Raw genomic sequence first — 17912 nt, forward strand, 5'->3', positions numbered from 1 at the left:
AAAAATGTCTGAAGAGGAAAACAAACAGTGCTTTTAAGGACACAGAGATGCTTGTCATTAGAAAAAAAAAGGGGAGAAAGAAAAGAAGGAAGAAGGAAAGAAACAACTTGTGCTGGCCATGTGAGTCTTTGGCAAGATTTCCAAGGCAGTTTTGTCTTTTAAACATGTGGCAAGACAAACAACGCCCTGGGAAGCTTCAAATAACCCTCCCTTTAGCTGAATTGAATCTGTATGAACATGCATTGGACTGCAGACTCTGGAAACAAGATGAAAATACTGTGCCAATCCTGGGGGTGTTATGTAAGATGATGTTTGGAAAAACAGAATCCACTCAAGGAGAATCCACATTCCAGTTGATTAAGCAAGAGACTGGAAGCAGAAGATGCTGATGTTCCAGTCTGTAGAATAGAGACACATGTGGAACATGAAGTTCAGCTCACCAATGAAATGGGAAAAGCTCAATGCACAAAAAAGCAACTAAAATATCAGGAAATTGAACCAATGCTAAAACAATTGAGAAGTTGGAATACTGATGTGTCAATGTCTTTTTTTTCTGACATTTGGGGGTGATTCTCATCCCATTTGATGGAAACATAGCTTTCAATTGCTTTCCCCCAAAGAATATCAAGACTTTCAGGTAGAATGCAAAGTTAATCTGCTTCTTTCTCTTAAGTGGTAAGAATACAGGTAGTCTTGACTTACAATAGTTCATTTAGTGACCGTTTGAAGTGAAAATAGTGACTTATGACCATTATTCACACTTACGAACATTGCAGCATCTCCATGGTCACATGATCAAAATTCAGGTGATTGGCACCTGACTGATATTTATGATGGTTGCAGTGTCCCTCGGTCATGTGATCCCCTTTTGTGACTTTCTGACAAGCAAAGTCAGTGGAGAAGCCAGATTTACTTAACAACCACGCTACTAATTTAACAGCTGCAGTGATTCACCTAACAAATGTGGCAAGAAAAGTCATAAAATGGGGCAAAACTCACTTAACAAATTTCTCAGCAACATAAATTTTGGGCTCAGTTGTGGCCATAAGTTGACGACTTCTTGTATCTTGATCCTGATCTTAATAGAGTATCCTAAGCACTTTTTTCTCTTACAGGCTGTATGTAGTCTTCCAGCTTTCTCATCATTTCATTCATAGCAGGGAAGGAGAGCACATGGCAGTCAAAGAGACTGCAAAATGCTGGAGATAAATGCAACAATGAACAGCTACATTCTCCTAATGTCTTGCAATAAGAAAAGCTGGAAAAAGGAAACTCTAAAGCATTTTGAGAATGGGGTAAAAAAAAAAAAAAAACAGAAGCCACTTCCTTTCAGGAAGTGAGAAGGCATACTTTAACACAGGTTTTAGAAGGAGACATCTAAAGAAGGATATCGTAGCAGCTTCTTCACTGGAATAAATGAATAAAGACCGCATTGTCTTCCACCATTTCACCAGGGATAAGCTGATAAAATATGAGACATGAATTAGATGTTTGTTTTAGGATAGGGGCTTAGAACGCACCGTCCATCACATTGCGTTGCCTCTATCCAAAGATAAAAAAAGATCACAGCAAAACATTTTTTTTTACAATGGAGAAATGTTTGCGTGGTTAGTAAACATATACAATTGTCCATCTCACAAAAAAAAAACCAACCTTACTCTGAGTGCCTTACGAGCAGAAAAACAATTGAAGGCCTATGACAATATTAATAAATATTAATATTAAAAAAAACATCAAACAGTAATAACAACAAAAATTAAACATAAAAACATGAAAGAACTCCAAGAAAGCATCATTTAGCCTCCTACAACCACTTTTCAGGCTGGCCATGGGAACTCCAGGTTGATGGATAAATCACATTTTCAAGGCTTTCTAGAATGGAATGGGATTACTCACGGTGGCCAATTCACCAAAGCCAACTTGCAGCACTGCAGGACAACTCGCCATGACCAACTTGCCTTGGGACAACTCATTGTGGGACAATTCAACAAATACAAAAGTTAAATTAATTTTGACCAAACCATGGCCAATAAAAATAAGAAAATAAAGAAAGTCAATCAAGCCAGAAATACAAGAGTTATATTTTTGATGAAAACATGATCACCAATAATAAAAGTACATGAAATGATTAATACACCATTGACTTGTCCCACAAGTGATCCTGTGGTGAGTTGGCTGCAGCAAGTTGTCCCACTGCACATTGGCTGCACCAAGTTGGCCGTGGCAAGTTGGCGGTAATGAGTTGGCTGTAGCAAGTTGTCCTAGACCCTTTCCAGAAAATTAGCAGAGATGGGCTAACCTCACCTCAGGAGGGATGATATTCCACAGGGGTGGGACTAAAGCAAAAAGGTGTATTTCCTGGGTCCTGCCAGAGAGAGTTCCTTATCAGGACCTGATGAACCTGATGGGATGAACAGATGTATTTTCAAAGAGACTACATTCTATATCCTTAATAGAATATGAACCATACAAAGAACTTGCAAGAAAATTTGGGTCTTTGTTATAATATATGTGGCCACAGCATGAATGCACAAAGATGGAAAGACACATTAACTTCCACAATGGAAGATAAATGGATTATAAAGGTGATGCGGTTAGCATAGATGGTGAATCTAATTGTTTTAATTAAAGAGAAGACTTTCATTCTGTTTTAAGTAAAGAGAAGAGTTCTGTTTCTACTGGAAACTGCTTCTGGACTTTTTGTGCAAAAGTGGGAAAAATTGAAACTTTAATTTTAGGTTTGAGGGTGACAATGATTTTGTTCTTATAGAAATGGCTTAAACTGTTGAGAAATTTGATAGTTTGAGATTGTGATTTCTTTTGTATTTTACTGCACCAAAAAAACTCTTTCTTTGCACTTCTCTCTTCCTTTTTCTTAATTTCCTAACTTTTGTTTCTCTTTGTATTATTATTTTATAATGAAATTTAATAAAATCTAGAAAGAAACAAATGTTAAACATACAGAAAATGCTATATGCTAGTGGCTTGATATGTTCTATCTGTAAAAATCAGGCAGGCCATCCACAAGATTATGCAAAATTTCTCCTTATTAAAAGAAATAATTCATAATTTGTTGATGTTTTGTATTTTAACTTTTCTTGAAACAATTAAATATTTTTTTAAAAAGAAATAATTTGCATAATGGTGTTCAATTTGCATAATGTATGGAAGAGAATGCTTTCCTTCCTTCCTTCCTCCCTTCCTTCCCATGGGACAGACAGCCCTGCTTCCAGAATACATACTTGAAACAGATTCCCCAGCCCCCCATCATTCATTTCACATACCTATGGTTTGCCCAATGCGGTTTAGGCAGCTCCACCTTCAAAAGGATAACTTAGCCTTGGGTTACTTAATGTGCTGTTGGAGACGCTTTCCATATATGTGAATTGTTCTGTGCCCCAAATTCTTTATGGGCTCCATATATGGTCAAGCAATGCAGGCAAGGGGTAGCATGGTCAGTCTGAAGATTTTTAGAGGGCCCCCTTTACCCACAGAACTCCAAGTGTGCTTGCTGACACACAAAAGCTGATAAAATCGCCCTGTAGGAGGGCTGCAGAGGAGCCAAACTAAAATTTATTTCTTGGGTGAAAAGACAGTGAGGTTCTTGGATCCAAGTCTAGGTTAAAGGGGGTTTAATCTCTCATTTCCCATATGGACAGGAAATTGTACGGCAACCTTCGCAACAAGGGGGAGCCAATTTCCATCTTGCTGAGTCTACTTTTTCAAAGAGGGCAGATTTCCACCTTTTCATTTCTTTTTTAATGATTTATTAAAATAGTCATATAGTCTTGCTGAATCTACTTTTCCTTTGAATCCTAGGTCGGCCAACTGGAATTTGGTCAAAATTGTGCTTAATGGCAGACTCAAGTTCCAAATGGCACTTTTAGGAACTGTGCAGAGAATTTCTATTGCTCCATCTTCCATACCCTAGGACAGCTTTTAAAATACATAATCTGGATTTATTGACACTTATTTTAGAGGGGAGGGTTATTTTTAACAAGATGTTGTTAAATTATTTTGCTTTAATCCTTTACCACTCTGGAAAGAGTTTAGCGAGTTGTAGCCCTTTTTGAGGGAATATTCCATTTAAGGAAGGAAAGATGGAGAGAGCCTTTCATGAATAAATAAAGCCATCTTTTAATAACAACTTCTGTTTTACATCTGCATGTGTTGATCAGATGCAGAACAAGCATGAAAGCAATCTCAGTGTATGTTTTTGGTATTTCTAAAAGTCATTTTGGTAAAAAAATATCCTTTCTTCTAATTCCAAACTAGAGATGGACGAACAATTTAAAACTTAAAGCATTTTTAAAAACATTTCAATCTCCCTCCAAAGACCTGAGCTAAGAGTTTCCTCCCACAGGATCACTTCAAAATAAATTCATGGCTGTTTAATTGCAGTCCTAATTTTACAAATTGGTTTTTAGCAGTATATTGAACTGCAAACCAAAGACTGGAGCTTCCCTAAGTCAACAATAACCAAAAGCATCAGAAGAGGGTGGTCACAACTTGGCAAGCAAAGCCCCACCCCTTCCAGTACGCATTTTGGTCATGTGATCAAAACTGCCATCTTAATTTTTTTTTAACCTTTTCCATGGACATTCCTACCAATAATCCACCCAAGCTATTCACTAACCAGGCTTAGGAGAATGTGGGCATGCACTTTTTAGGTCTTTGTAAATGACCTGATTAAATATGTTTTGTGAATTCATCCCCTAAAATAGATTAGCTGAATCCTGCACTCTGTCTTAAAAAGAAATAGTGGATAATCTAAAAGCTGCAGAGGATCCCTGAATCTCTCTTTCCTGTAGAGCTTCCTAACATGACACAGATGTTTGATGTTTTCTATAGAAAACGGAGCAAAGGCTAAAATTTTAAAATACAGCATTCCCCATTTTTAAGAAAGCTTAAAAATAGAATAATAACCACATCAGTGGTGGGATTCAATTTTTTTACTACTGGTTCTGTGGGCGTGGCTTGGTGGGTGTGGCAGGGGAAGGAACCTGCAAAATGCCCATTCCCTCCACACTCCTGGGGGAAGGATATTGCAAAATCCCATTCCCTCCCTCATCCCACTAACCTGCTTTCCAGCTCCATTCTCCTGTGCAGGACAGCAAAAGAAGACCCAGCTGATCAGCTGGGACTTGGGAGGCAGAGAATAGATGGGGACGGGGCCAGTCAGAAGTGGTATTTGCTGGTTCTCCAAACTGCTCAAAATTTCCCCTACTGGTTCTCCAGAACCTGTCAGAACCTGCTGAATACCACTTCTGAACCTCAAGCATTTACAAGATGTTAGGAGCATTAAATCCTCTTTCACTGACTGTTGCTCCAATCTGCCAATCTGCCTCTTGTATCCAATGAACTTTACCCTTGCCAGTCACTCCAGCTTTGGAATTTTGGAATTAATAAGAAATAGCCTTCCTGAGCATGTGCAGAGAGACTTTTTTTTCACTGTTGAGAACCACAGCTGGATAGTATAGTTCAGTCTGGAATCCCTCCTAAGGAAAGGATGTCATCTCCTTTGCTAAATATAAGCCATGCTGGGAGTTCTAGTCCCAATGCAACTGGAAGGTGCCAGGATGGGACATCTGATGTACAATATAAAGTGCAATTATGACATCCATGAGAACTTTGGTGCAAGAGAGATGGCTCAGCATGAGAAGAGAGAAATAGAGATGAAATAAAAAGTAGGAAAATATGGGGGAAATGGCAGCCGTGTGACTAAATGGAGAAAATTGGTTGGAGAAAACTTTGTGACCCATTGATTGACTGATTGCGAAACTCACCCTTCCTGCCTACCCAGTAGCTTTACCAGCTACTTAGTGAACAGAACCAAGAACTAAACTTTTTGATTGGGCAGACTGGGCAGGACAGAAGGTTGATGGAAGAAATCAAATCCCTGCCTTGAACGTCCATGTGGTGGAAACCAGAGCTGAGCACACTAAGGAAGGGTACTGTATAATCAACTCTGGAGCACCTGACAAGGTCAACAAGCCAAAGCCCTGGAGTCAGTGGTGGGATTCAAAAAATGTTACTAACAGTTTTGTGGGCGTGGCTTGGTAGGCGTGGCAGGGGAAGGATACTGCAAAATCCCCATTCCCTCCCCACTCCACCACCCTGCTTTCCAGCTCCGTTCTCCTGTGCAGAGCAACAAAAGAAGACCCAGCCGATCAGCTGGGACTTGGGAGGCAGAGAATAGATGAAGGTGGGGCCAGCCAGGTGGTATTTACCAGTTCTCCAAACTACTCAAAATTTCTACTACCTGTTCTCCAGAACTGGTCAGAACCTGCTGAATGCCACCACTGCCTGGAGTCCATCAATGTTTTGAGGAAAAAGGAATGAGAAGGAGCCTGTTGGGTAAAGGAATATTTTTCCCAACCCACGGCCTGTAGCAGAACAAACAGGCTGAGCTGTCTGCAGTAGAAGAAGGGAGACCTACTCTTTAATTAAGAGAAGAATTCCAGCATCTAGTCATAAAATATTTCCACTAATCCTGAAACAGCCCAATTATGGGCAGCCAAGATATTGATTCACCAAGCCACAGGCTAGAAGTATAAACACCATTTGTCAGAAGGATGGAAAACTGCAAGGTTTCCAAGTGGCTGGTTTGAAAGGCAAGTCAAAATGATGGAAATTCTTCGACATGAGCATTTTTTTAAAAAGCTGCATTTTCAAAATGTGAATGAAAAATCCAAATGGCCAGAGGCCTGTTTTTTTAACCCTGTAAAAAATAAGACTATTTTGATGGAAAGAAAACGACCAGGATTGTCATGGAAGAAAAAAGTCTGGAGATATAAGAAATGACTGGATTAAGTTTTGAAGGAGCTGAGTGTTTACCGCTATAGCACAATGTTTATCCTCGAATTTCCACTGGTGGTTGTCTCATTTGACAAAAGTGGGCAGGAGAATTTCTCTTCTCAGCAGTAAACATCCAGTAGAATATAAAAAGTCTTCATTCAAAGCAAACATTTTTGTCACTTTGGGATCCCAGGCCATTTGGTTTGAACTTCAAAACCAATACAGTCAGTCCTCAACTTACAACAGTCCATTTAGTGACTGTTCAAAGTTACATCACTGAAAAAGATGACTCATGACCGTTTTTCACACTTATGACCAGCATCCCTGTGGTCACATGGTGAAAATTCAGATGCTTGGCAACTGGTTTATATTTATGACAGTTGCAGCTTCCTGGGGTCTTTTGTGACCTTCTGACAGGCAAAGTCAATGGGGAAGCCAGATTCATTTAACAACTGTGTTACTGACTTAAATAACTGCTGTGATTCAGTGAACAATTCTGGCAGGAAAGATGGTATAATGAGGCAAAACTCACTAAGATGAGCATTACCTGTACACTGTATACACTTTTTAAAACATGTCCTACTTCTTCTCCAACAAAAATATTTGTAAATGACCTGGTTAAACATGTTTTGAGAATTTAGCCCCTGAGGTAGATTAACTGAATCCTGCACTCTGCCTTAAACAGAAATAGTATAATCCAAGACTGCAGAAGACTCTTCTATTCTTCTCTCTCCATGCCCTGAATCTTCTAAAATGAAAGGCCAGAAATGGTTAGTTTTCCTTGTGAAGAATAGATAAATATTTCTAGCTTTTCATTTTATGAAGGCCCAATGATCATTTCAGTTGCCCGTTTAAAATGGATTTTACAGTTGTTTGGTATGTTCTCTGTAGACATACTAGTTGGTTGTTCTCTCTCCTTTGAGCCTCGTCCCTTCTTAGTCACAAGCACAGCACATTCATCTGGAAAGCCAACTGCAACAAAAAATTATACAAAATGCATGAAAATGTAATATGATAGTTCTCACTTTATAATCACAGCCACGCAAAATGAATTGGCTTGTTCAAAAATGCAGAATGTAGTATTGAATTCACCGCATGTGTTAAACCAAGTCAGATAAAGACCCTATGGCTGTATTGATACCATACGGGTAGTCCTTGACTTACAACCACAACTGAGCCCAAAATTTCTGTTGTTAAGTGAGACATTTGTTAAGTGAGTTTTGCCCCATTTTATGACCTTCCTTGCCAGAGTTGTTCAGTGAATCACCACAGTCTTTAAGTTAGTAACGTGATTGTTATGTGAATCTGTTTGTCGCATTGTCTTAGTTTGTCAGAAGGTTGCAAAAGGTGATCACATGATCCCAGGATGCTGGGACCATCATAAATATGAATCATTTGCCAAGTGTGCCAAGTGAATTTTGATCAAGTGACCATGGGGGATACTGCAATGGTTGTAAGTGTGGAAAAACAGCCATCAGTCACTTTTTTCAGTGCCATTGTAGCTTTGAATGGTCACTAAATAAATTGTTGTAAGTCAAGGACTACCTGTACAGGTTAGGTTTATTAAATGAGAATCTTGACTAAATCATGAGCCTGTGCATTTCTATGGATCTTAAAATGTGTGAAACGAGCCTGTTGGGTTTGTGGTTTGGAGGTTTATGTAATTTCAGAAAATTGGTTAATTCAGTAACCAGGTTGAATACAGACGCCTGCTATCAAACTGTTGTTGAAGTTTTGAATAATACAGACAAACTCGCTGAAGCAAACCACCATATTAAGGTGAATCTGAGCCATCTCCCACACAGAAGTCTATTTTTAACATCATAAAATCAAAAGAACCCCTAGAAGTCCTTTAGAACATGACCACGGGGCACCTGTAACTTCAATAAAAAGGTGTCTCATAATTTTTCATCCTTGCTAATGCTTAATCTACCTCAAATGAACAACATATTTAAGAAAGAATGTTGCAAAAAATTAAAATAAACACTGTTTATTTTTAGGGTGAAGTTAGGTGGGATGTTAGGTTTTTAATATTGAAAATATGCATTTATGCCAGTAAAGATAAGGTAAATGAATTCAGGAAGACAAATTGCAATGTCAGCCATCTGGAATATCAAAATGCAAATGTTGAGTTCCTTCAGGGCCAAGTAAGGTCAAACAAGGGAGGAATCTCAATATAATAATTATAGTCCATAGCAATCAAATAGTGTGATCTCTGAATTCATGCTAGCCAGCTCTGTCAATAACAATAATGGTTAAATATTTCTTCAGTTGTATTAATCCATTTCTTCCTTCCTTTCCTTTCCGCCTTGCCCAGTAAACCAGATGGGGATCACACTAGAAGAGCTAATTTCACTTTATTGACAGAATATTACCAGCCTGAAAACACAACCCTCCCATTTCCTTTACAGCTGAGAAACTAATGAGGGGGAATATCTTGAGTTTCTTGCCTTATCTACCATCTAGCTATGGGCTATGCTGTCTTTCTTCCCTTGGCCATGTTTCTTTGTCCAGTCTCTATGGTCTTTCCCACATGCCTTTCCTTTCCTTTTCCTTCCCTTCCCTTCCTTCCCCTCTCCTCTCCTCTCCTCTCCACTTTATTTCATTTAATTTCATATATCCCAATAGCTACCAAATAAGGTTTGTTCTTTGTGTCATTGAAAAATAGGCAATTCCCCTGGAGAGATTTTATTGCACCCTGAATTTCTGAATTAAAGAGAACCCATACATACTTGCACACAAGCAAGCTAAATTTGAAGATCAATGTATGCTTCTAAAAATGGTAAACAGAAAGATACAGTTATTTAAGAGAAAAGAAAAATGTATGTGAAAAAGGTGTACATCAAGGAAATGTTACATAAATATATTTATATAACATGTTGATAGAGATTTTGAGGGTTATGTATTAGTTGAGTACAGAATAACAGATTAACAGAGTTAGAAAGGTCTTCTAGTCAACCCCCCTGCTTAGGCCGAAAGTCCTATACCATTTCAGACATTTCAGACAAATGGCTGTCCAATCTCTTCTCCAGTGTTGGAGCACCCACAACTTCTGGTGGCAAGCTGTTCCACTGGTTAATTGTTCTTACTGTCAGGAAATTTCTCCTTCGTTCTAGGTTGCTTCTCTCCTTGATTAGTTTCCATCCACTGTCTCTTGTCCTGCCTCCAGGTGCTTTGGAGAATAGATTGACATGCTCTTCCTTGTGGCAGTCCCTCAAATAGTGGAACACTGCTATCATATCACCCCTAGTCTTTCTTTTCATTAAACTAGACATACATAATTTCTGCAACTTACAAAAGCTTATTATATTAGAAAACATCACGAACAAAAAGAACCATACAAAATAAAGGCAAAATACTTCCTACTACAGCAGTGAAGCTTCATTTCAGAGGTTCATTTAGTAAGCCATCTCAGCCAATGTTTAGATCCAACCAATTAGGTCCAAACTTAATCAACAATGCAGATTGAATATCAGAATCAGAAGCTTCCCATTTAATTCAATGATATGAATCAATTCAATGATTCAAACTGGAACCAATCCACCCTACCCTGATGACTAGAAATCTCACCAGCCCAGAACACTATTGTTTTCCATAATGTATACGTGACTGATCTAGCATAGACATAATGTCTTTGGTTAATAAAGACTAGGTGTTCTTTTCTGGTATAATAATGAACCTAACCTGAAATTCACTCTGCTGTCCATGGCTAACAAAATTTTGTCTGAAACATTGCTAAGGTATTTAGGCCACCTTTCCTTGTCCAATACAAGAAGTTCTGGATCTCCAGAGGAAGGTATCAGTGAACTTTGTTTCCAGATGGTAATAGAGAAGGATGCATAATACAAATGCAAGCATTCACTCCCTCCTATAATTTGTCCCTGCACCACGCAGCTTTATGATCAAGTGCTTCCTACAGATTACTTCTTTGCTAACTAATTTGACTACTGGATTTGACATTTTTATTACATGACTCCAGCTTCATCTTTCTCTTTAATCAAGGTCAGCAAAGCATATACAGTCTTGCAAAGCAGCATAGCTGGCTGGGGAATTCTGGGAATTGGAAGTCCACCCACCTTAACGCGAGCAAGATTGAGAAACACTGCATTCCGCCACTCCTAGAATACTGTCCCACCATTTGGAATCCTTACTATATATCAGACATTAATACAATTGACTGAGTTCAGAAGTACTTTACAAGAAACATTTTGAACCCTCCTGTCCATAGTAGAACACCCTATGCTATTAGGCTTGAAATTCTTAGTCTGGATAGCTTAGAACTGTGTGGTTACATTTAAGTATTATGCATAGTAATGATTTGCCTGTAAATAACATGTTTTAGTTTTAATTGTAATATAATGCATGCGAATAATCGCTTTAAACCTAATGTAAACCATTTTAAATGTGATTGTGAAAAATTCAATTTTTGTAATAGAGTGATCAAAGTTTGGAATATTCTATCCAATGCTGTTGACTGAGCTACTAACCGTCATAGTTTTAATTCCAACTTAATCTCTGTAGACCTCACCGCATATCTAAAAGCTCCTTAAGGGGGCATGTATAAATGCACTAATGTGACTATCATCCCTGTCACATTTTAATTTCTTTCATTCTGCTTGTTCAAATTTGTAATTTCCATTTGATGAATAAACAAAATAAAATAATAAAATAAAATAATGCAATAATGCAAATTCACTCTGAAGAATATGATCTACAACCAGAGGTGGTATTCAGCAGATTCTGACCAGTTCTGGAGAACTGGTAGCGGAAATTTTGACCAGTTTAGAGAACCGGCAAATCCCACCTCTGACTGGCTCTGCCCCCATTTATTCTCTGCCTCCTGAGTCCCAGCTGATTGTCTGGGTCTTCTTTTGTTGCCCTGCACAGGAGAACAGAGCTGCAAAGCAGGTTAGTGGGGTGGGGAGGGAATGGGATTTTGCAGTATCCTTCCCCTGTCATAGCCACAAAGCCACGTTCACCAACCATGCCACATCCACCAAGCCATACCCACAGATCCAGTAGTAAATTTTTTTGAATCTCACATTGTCCATAACTGATTGCTTCAAGGCTAATCATGGATTGTAGAGTCATAAAATTGTTGAAAAGGGCTACTGTAAAGTCAATTGTCTTAATTTTTCAAAAAGCACCTGAGTCTAGCCTTGACAAAGAAAATACAGTGTTTTTTCATATGGATTTAATGGCTAGGCCTTAGTTGAACTATCTTATGAATAAACACTTCTCCGTGCCCTGAAAACAGGTGTAGCAACTTTCTAGTAGAGTTTGCTTTAGAAGGCACACGACCAGCTTTGTATATCAGACACAATTGCTTATCTGAGGAAATACTGTTTTGTGTGAAGAAAACTCCAAGGAATTCTGTCATTGACTTTCAAAAGCCTCAAAACCCCTTGAAAAACCTCAAACATATCAAAAAGACAATTCTGAAAATACAATCAACTGAATAATCTAATAAATTTAGTCAATATGGCACTTTGATTTGTCTGTGGCAGTTGGTGGAAACCATCTGCATCAACTGAATTTGAAAAATGCTTTGGTTCCAGGCAACCTTGAAGGAAGGTTCTCTAATTGTTAAAAGTATCTTGGTTTTCTCTATAATGCCGTTGCGGTATTTTAAACTTGTGTACAAGCACATTTTCCTGGGTATGATACACAATCATGGTGAGTATCTTCTCCTTCCTGAGGAAACTTAAACATTTGTTTGGTCTCATACATTTAGTAAATTATTTTTAGTTGGAAAGGATTGCATTTTTTTTAACATATGGGAGAGCCAAGGGATTTATTTACTCCTCTTTTTTCACCTTTTAAAAAGCACTAATAACTAACTTGGTAATTCCTTCATCTACCACAGAACTGGATGGAAAGCTGTAGTCTCAGCAAAGAAAAGCATTGGTTTAATGTTTTGTAGTCTTGGAAGTAAACATAGTTAGGCCTGGTTAGTACCTACATAAGAGGTTAGAGATTTTAGAAGCTAGAATAGAGGTAGAAATGAGAAATAGGGTGAATATTAGAATACACATTTTAATAATCTGCAACTCTTACACTGCAAAAACATATGGACGACACAACTCGACCAGGGCAAAGCAATAGACGCAATCTACATAGACTTCTGTAAAGCCTTTGATTCAGTGGTACACGACAAACTACTCCTAAAAATAAAATCCTATGGTATCTCTGGACAACTGAATAACTGGATAGAAGCATTCCTGGCAAACAGACAACAAATGGTCAAAATTGGGAGCGTCCTATCAAATTCTGTACCTGTCAATAGTGGTGTCCCCAAGGCAGTGTTCTAGGACCAACTCTCTTCATACTCTACATAAATGACCTCTGTGATCATATTAAGAGCAATTGCGTTCTTTTCGCTGATGATGTAAAGCTGTTCAATACCACAGACAATACTGCTACTCTACAAAAGATCTTGACTACGTATCAGAATGGTCAAACAAATGGCAACTTCAAATCTCAACAAATAAATGCTCTGTCTTACATATTGGCAAAAAAAATCAGAAAATAAAATACAAGCTGAATAGTCAAGATCTTGTTGATGACCCAAGCTCTGTAAAGGACCTTGGAATACTCACCTCTAATGATCTAAGTGCTAGAGCCCACTGCAACTACATAGCCAAAAAGGCATTAAGAGTTGTTAACCTAATCCTACGTAGCTTTTCTCTGGTAATATCACACTACTAACCAGAGCATACAAAACATTTGCTAGACCAATACTCGAATACAGTTCATCAGTCTGGAACCCACACTACATATCTGATATTAGCACAATTGAGAAAGTCCAGAAATATTTCACAAGAAGAGTTCTCCATTCCTCTACTCGTTGTAGAATACCTTATGCCACCAGACTTGAAATTCTAGAACTAGAAAACCTTGAATTACGCCGTCTTCGGTCTGATTTAAGCATGGTATATAAAATCATACATTGCAATGTCCTACCTGTCAATGAATACTTCAGCTTCAACCATAACAACACAAGAGCACACAATAGATACAAACTCAAGGTTAACCGCACCAAACTTGATTGCAGGAAATACGACTTCAGCAACAGAGTGGTCAATGTCTGGAATACTCTACCTGACTCTGTAGTTTCTTCCCCAAACCCCAAAAACTTTAACCTTAGACTGTCTACTATTGACCTCACCCCTTTCCTAAGAGGTCTGTAGGGGCGTGCATAAGCGCACCAACGTGCCTACCGTCCCTGTCCTATTGTTTCTCTTATTCTTCTTATATTTTCTTATATGTACCCATTTCATGTATTCACAACTATGTATACACTTATACTTATTATCTTGTAAACAATTGGCAAATCAAATAAATAAAATAAAAATAAATAGAATAGAATAAAAGCAATCATTAGATGAAAAGATTAGAGATTGAAAGATGGCATTACTATGCATGCTCAAATAATATTGTGATTGGCATTAGAATGGCACATTGAAACACTGAATAACTATTCTAAAACAAACATGTTGTATTAATACTAAGATTACATAAGCTTGACTAATGTAATAAATATTATTAACATTTTTATTGCTATTTGTATCAAAATGAACGATACCCAGATGCCACACTGTTCCTGTATTGATGTTGATATATATTTAAAAATAAAAAATATATACAAAAAAAGAGGTTAGAGATTTTAGAACTGCAGACAAGATGGGGAAGTTTTTAGAAAAAGAACCAGAAGGAAACCATGGACACAGTTTAATTTTTATTGCCAAGAAACCTACATGGATAAAGTCATTTGGTAGCTGCATTTCTTGTAGGGAGATGCTCAAACTTATGAAGAAGGGTAAATTGAGGTTGTAAGATGACAGCTGTCCCACTTTTGAACGTGCTTGTGGCATTGAGAGCCAGTTTAGTGTTATGATTAAGGCACAAAATGAGATATTAGGAGGTTGTGAGTTCTAGTCCTGCCTTTGACATGAAGCCAGCAGGGTGACCTTGGGCCAATCCCTCTCTCTCAGCTCGGACCTTGCCAAGAAAACTGAAGGGACTAGTCCAGGCCAAGGGTCTGACTCAAAGGCACCAAAATAAATAATATAGTATCAATTTGCAGTGTGACACTTCACCTGTCACCTTGCTGATGTTGATATCCACCCACCTCAGATGCTGCTGTCACTGGGTATCAAGCTGGATTGGGAGGAGTGTTGAATTTCTCATCCTTCTGCAACTGGATAGTTTGCCAACATTGAATAAATAAACTCTTAATAAGACAGTACCTATCAAGATCTCAGTCATTCCTATCTTTTTAACAATCCTGTTTTAGCAACCACTTCAAGATGGCTAAGATGGTGAAGACCTTTTTTTTCCAGTCATGTGGTTGAATAGCAAATTCAGCTCAGAGTAGCATAGTGCTGTAGCAGTTTCTGCCATGTACAGCTAGTCCTCGATTTACGACCACAATTGAGCCCAAATTTTCTGCTGCCAAGAGAAACATCTGTTAAGTGAGTTTTGCCCCATTTTATGACCTTTCTTGCCACAGTTGTTAAGTGGATCACTGTAGCTGTTAAATTAATCAAACTGTTGTTAAGTGAATCTGGCTTCCCCACTGACTTTGGTTGTCAGAAGGTCACCAAAAATGTTCACAGGACACTGCTACCATCATAAATGTAAGTCAATTGCTGAGGATCTGAATTTGGATCCCATGATCATGGGGATGCTATAATGATCATAAGTGTGAAAACTGGTCATAAGTCCCTTTTTTAGCGCTTTTATAACTTTGAACGGTCACTAAACAAACTGTTGCAAATTAGGACTACCTGTATATATATTTGGACTATTGTGAAATCTGGTACCATCTGTTTCTACCTTGAATCAAAATCTGTCTCACTGATATTTATTCTCTACACAGGCCCAGTGAATTTGCAAAGTATCGTAAGTAATATTGACTATCATTGTTGTGTTCCATGGCCATCTAAGCACAGCATTTAAAAGCAAAACACTCATATTTTTAGCATTCTCTACATGTTACTCACCTACATGCTCTGTAACCTGGAAACTATTTCTACTTTAGGAAATGAATAGCTCACAGGCTCATTAAGACTAAAAAATGTCAGAGAATAGATCAAGCAAAGCAAATTAGTGAACCCAGACATCAATATACAATACTTGAATAACTTTTAAATATTCAGATTTAAAAGACCTGTTTATTCTTTACAAGGGCACAGAGCTATCTTCCTTCATCTTACAAAAACAACCACAGAAAGGGTTGATTCATCTGTGGCAGGTATGTTATTTCAAACAACTGAAATTGAAAAGATGGAGAAAAGAGAAAATAACATTTAACAAATGTAGATTGAGTGGGAAGATATCTAAGGAACTAAAACTGAGGTTGACTCTGGATCAGACAACGTTCAGTTGCTGATGGAAACAGGGAACCATGGCAAAAACACTGAACATTTTAAAGATTCAAGAAAAAAAATAGGGAAAAAATGATAATGCTGAGACTCAAAATGGATGGAATTACAAATACTGAGAATTCCTAGCTAATATTCTTGAGGCAAATGGATGTTCTGTAGAGAGAGAAAAAATTCTTTTGAACTGACTGGGTTAAAAGAAGAAAAGGAGTATTTGCTCTGATAGAAAAGAATATTTGTTAATTTTCGTCAGGCTGCGGAGCAGTATTGATGCCAGGTGGAAAGAATGAAAAATAGCCTTGGATATCTCAAAGTGCTTTTAAAAAAAAGCAACAGGACTGTTTTTTATTTGAGGAAGAAGAGGAAGACATTTTGCTTCTTATCCAAGATGCTTCATCAGTTATACTTCTTAAATTATTATTTGAGACAACTATGAACTGGATTACTGAGAGTCCTCATAAACCAGTGTTTCTCAATCTTGACAGCTTGAAGATCGGTCAACCCCCAGAATTCTGCAGCCAGCATATTGGCTAGGGAATTCTGGGAATTGAAGTCCACCCATCTTCAAGCTGACAAGGTTGAGAAACACTTCCATAGACATATAGCCTTAGATAATTTCTCATGTATCCAAGAAAATCTCAGGTTAACCTTATGTTAAATCAAAGATCTAGGTACAATGAAAAAAGGCAGGACAAGGAAAACCAAAACTGAAATCTGGATTCCAGGACACTTGCCGGTAGTTCTCAACTTACCACAACTTATTCAACTTATAATATACCACTTATACATCCAATTATAAAAACTTAAGGTCAGAAGTCAAAGTGCCCATGTGACCAGAAGAGATTTTACGATCTTTTTTTGCAGAGGTGGTCAAGTGAATGTGGTAGTCATTACTGCAAATCCATTCATTTGACTGGGCATTTTTCCCCAAAAAAAACCACAAGAAAAAATATTGCAAATCATGGTCACATGACTGCAGAATGCTGCAACAGGTTGTAAAGGTGACTGGTTGCCAAGCACCCAACATGTAGTCTTGTAACCATGAAGGGGGTATGCAACTATTTATGATTGCCAGGGGGTGCTTTACAAGTTGTAAAACCATGACCTTTCAAAGTGCAAATGATCATGAAGCAACCTGTATAAAATTTTTATACAGGTTGCTTAAGGATGTGGTGACTCAGTGGCTAAGACGCTGAGCTTGTCAATCAGAAAGGTCGGTAGTACATCAGTTCGAATCCCTAGCACCGCAGAACTGAATGAGCTCCCGTTACTTGTCCCAGCTTCTGCCAACCTAACAGTTTGAAAGCATGTAAAAATGCAAGTAGAAAAATAGGGACCACCTTGATGGGAAGTTAACAGCGTTCCATGCCCCTTCGGCATTGAGTCATGCCAGCCACATGACCACGGAGATGTCTTCAGACAACGCTGGCTCTTCGGCTTTGTAACAGAGATGAGCATTGGCCCCTAGAGCTGGAAAGGACTAGCACATATATGGGAGGGGAACTTTTACCTTTATAAAGTTTTGACAAATTGTTCAGATGATACATTGTTCAGGGGTTCAGTATAGGATGAAAAAGCAAAAGATGGAAATGCAAAGAACTTTCAAAGAAAGGTCAGGCTACTCGACTACAATTAGATAGATTTATTAAGAAATGACTGGCAGCCAAAGTCATAGTAAAGTTAAGCTATTCTCTGATTAAATTTAATGAATTAAATAAATAGTATCCT

Source organism: Notechis scutatus, chromosome 8 (assembly GCF_049901735.1).
Source record: "Notechis scutatus isolate UNSWTSFEM ecotype Mainland chromosome 8, rNotScu1.2, whole genome shotgun sequence".
Taxonomy (NCBI): Eukaryota; Metazoa; Chordata; class Lepidosauria; order Squamata; family Elapidae; genus Notechis; species Notechis scutatus.